Source organism: Chelonoidis abingdonii, chromosome 22 (assembly GCF_003597395.2).
Source record: "Chelonoidis abingdonii isolate Lonesome George chromosome 22, CheloAbing_2.0, whole genome shotgun sequence".
NCBI lineage: Eukaryota > Metazoa > Chordata > Testudines > Testudinidae > Chelonoidis > Chelonoidis abingdonii.
In genome coordinates, this window is record NC_133790.1 from 19340378 (window position 1) to 19344026 (window position 3649).

Consider the following 3649-nt stretch of genomic DNA (forward strand, 5'->3'; position numbering starts at 1 on the left):
AAAATTCAAAAGACATTGATGCTACAGATTTGTTTAGTGATTTTCAGGCTTTTTCAAGATGACTTAAGAAACATTCCACTCCTGAAGAAGTACTGACATTTGTTTGTGAAAATAAACTCACAGACAGTTTTCCAAACATTTGTATAGCTCTACACATTCTTTTAACTTTGCCAGTTTCCATAGCTAGTGGGGAACGTAGCTTCTCAAAGTTAAAATTGATCAAAACATCTGCATTCATCAATGGTGCAAGAGAGAGTTGTTCGACTTGCCACAATGTCAATAGAGCATGAAATCGCTGGAAAACTGGATCTGAAAGAACTAGTGACTGAATTTGCAAACCTTAAAGCAAGAAAAGTCATGTTTTAAGAGCACAGAGTGTTTTTTATTCAGAGTGTTTTGTAAATACAGGTTAAAGTTCATTGAAGAGTTTTCTTATTTGTATATTGGATGTTGTGGTAATGGCAGTTAAAGCAGGACACTGGATGATTTGGGATTTGTAATAATAAAAAATATTATTATTATTAACTAACATTTTGACTGCATTTTTATTTGAAATCAGACTGAAATATCATCTAGCTGTCATGTACGAATCTATACTGAAAATTTTGTGTCTCTATTTTATCTGATCTCAGAGGCATTGGTTCGACGGATAGATGGACAAACTGAATAATTAAGCCTCTGTTTAAAAAAAAAAATGCTTAAAAACATTAAAAGGAGAAAAGGGGAAAAATGTTTCCCAGTTTACCAAAAACCTCAGCCTAGATCTGCCCTGGGGGCTTGGGGGTGGGGGTCACTGATTGCATGGTTTGCCTAGGGTGCCTGTTGCTGGCAGCTAATCTAGGGCCGCCCCAGGGCAAATAATACCCATCTCAAAATACATGAAGTAGAGAATAATGCCATACTGTGCCTTCTCTCTTGCACTTTCTTTCACACACAACACCACACCATAAGAAAATGAATAGTAATTGACAACAGTCACCACCCTGAGGTCCAGACAATACCCCTCAACATGGACAAGCCTATGGAAGCTGCCACCTCAGATTTCTGCTGCTCAGTTGGGAACCAGTTTGGTGATGAGAAATCCATTAAAGCGGGTGGTGTTGTGGGAGCTGCAGGATCTTTTGCAGGGATTAGTGATCAAGGTGGCCAATATTCCTGAGATCACCAATGGATTTAAATAGTTGGGTTTCCCATATGGTTGTGGAGTCACTAAAGGAACTAGTTTTCCCATTCTGTCCTCCTTGTCAGGCACAAAAATACATTAACAGGACGGGGTACTATTATTTGGTGTTCCAGACCTTAACTGATCATCACAAGAAGTTGATGGACATCTGTCACGTGGCCTGGAAAAGTCCATGATGTGAGAACTTTTAAGATCTTTAGGTTCCTCCAGAGAGGATAGAATGAAACACAATAGTGACAAGGATGGTGGGCAAGTTCCCACTATGATCTGTAGAGTCCCAGAGTACCCACGAGCCATGCTGAGATGGTTGAGCAGGCCAAGCGAAATCTCTGCTCCTGGCTGACGCATTGGTGAGGTCTGTGCCAAGATGGCTGAGCAGTTAGCAGGGAAGTGTCATTCACAGAGACAAGGTCAGTAACCAACAACATGGAACCAGGGAGATGTGTCATGTTTTTCAAAGCTCTCCCTTCTCTTCTGAGTGCTGGGCCCCTATTCCTACAGATTGCAAAGCCAACAGGAAAGTTTTGTAGGTGCTTTTTCAGTCACAGGGGAAGACAAGGTTTCCCCATAGCAGCCAGGAGGAAGAAATTCCTGCTCCCAGCTAGGAAATAGACAGGGTCTGTGTCCAGCTGTTGGAGAAGGCTGCAGAGCACCTCCCATTCCTCAGAGGGTTGTCTTACCTATCATGCCTCCATTGCTGAAAAAGGCTCTGACTGCACCCTCCTCAGATACCAGTGGATCCTCTGTCTCCAACCCCTTCCACTCTTCCCACTGTGCAGTCAACCCCCACTCCAGCTGCAGGAGATTGTGTGATACAAATCTCCTTCTCCATGACAAGAGCTTACCTTCTCTTCCCTTGCAGCCTCCAGGGTTCCCACAGGAGGTGGTAGACGTGCCAGGCACATGCCTCCATCCTGTCCTTGTCACAGTTCCTGAGTGAATGGCATCACTGACCCTTCCTGGTCTCATGGAGTGCACCACCTCCCAGATCTCAAGCCTTTGGCCACCACCATCATGCAATTCTCCACCCTCAGACTGAGCCGGGGGTTGCAGTCCCATGGTACTAGCTGTGATTACCTCAGCGCGTGTGACTTAGGCTCACACCCTGTGGTTCTTTCCCCTCCTAGAGCAATGCCAATGGTTGAAACAGTGACCAGCCAGGCCTCCTTAAAGCAAAGTATTTATTTAGAACACAAGCATTTTAAAGAAAATATGCCTTAAAAACAATACAGCAGACTGGACACATTTTCCCTAAGACTTACCGTTCCCTGGAAGGCCCATTTCTTTAGATGCCCCTATCAGCCTGCCTCCCTAGACGGATGCTGACAAATGACCCTCCTCTCCTCCCATTGAGAAGTGCATTTTAACTCTGCAGTATTCTTATGCTCGCCAAGTTCCCAGCCTGGCAAAACAAGCTTGCTTCCTGGGAAACAGGATCCTTGAAGCTGATACCTTTGAGCCCTAGAAGGTCATCCTGGAGTTCTTGGACCAGTGCTCTTTGCGAGCTGCTGAAGAACCTTGCTGCATGGGCTGGCCTGCTTTCCCCCCGACATTCAGTTAAAGAGAATGGGCCAGATCCACCACTGATGAAAATCATTGACTGTAGGTGCTGGTTGGGATAGCTCAGCTCTTAACCTGATCAGCTGGGACGATTGTGTGGAAAATGGCATCTTGCTGTAACCGGTAGTGACTGCTACCTCCTGGGATGACCACAGACAGTTCCCAGTCTGCAGCTTGCAGCTACATTTGTTATATTCACTGTCCTGCTTCACAAATGAACATGGAAGCACAATTCCAACGCCTGCAGATATCAGCTCCCTCAGATACCTGTTTTATACTAGTGAAAGTGCACCCATTTCACTGGTGTTACCCTTGTGTAAACCAAGGATAAGTGAGTGGAGACTCAGGCCCTACGTGCCTGATTCTCTGTTGCCCTGAACCTTGTGTAGCTGCGACAACTGTGCAAAGTGGGGGTAGAACGGTACCAAGTCAGAACTCTCTGCTCACAGGTGTGCTAGTGGTGGCATTGTACATCCACTTCCCACAGGTGTAAATGGCTACACGAGGTGCAAGGCAGGGCAGAATCAGGCCCAGGGGCTGGTGGTGTCCGTGCTGTGTGAATCTGGCTCAAACAGCCCTTGTGCTGTCGACAGAAGACAGGGGAGGAAAGGGGGCATTTTTTTCTAGTTTCCTCATAGGAGGGTTTTTTAAAACCTATAAATTCACTTTTGACAAATGAACGGCTAAAGCAGATTAACCTTTTTGTTAATCCTCTATAATGGCTTTCGAATCTCCTTAACCAATAAGAAAGCGATAAGAGCCCATTTCTTTTCTTTTTATCTAGATCTATATTGTTCCCCCCTTGTCTATTTTTTTCTTGTTTTATTTTCCTTTTCTTTTCTCATATGAAATAGCCCTGAGATCTTATCTCCAGAGAGGCTCAGTAAACACAACATCAATAATCCC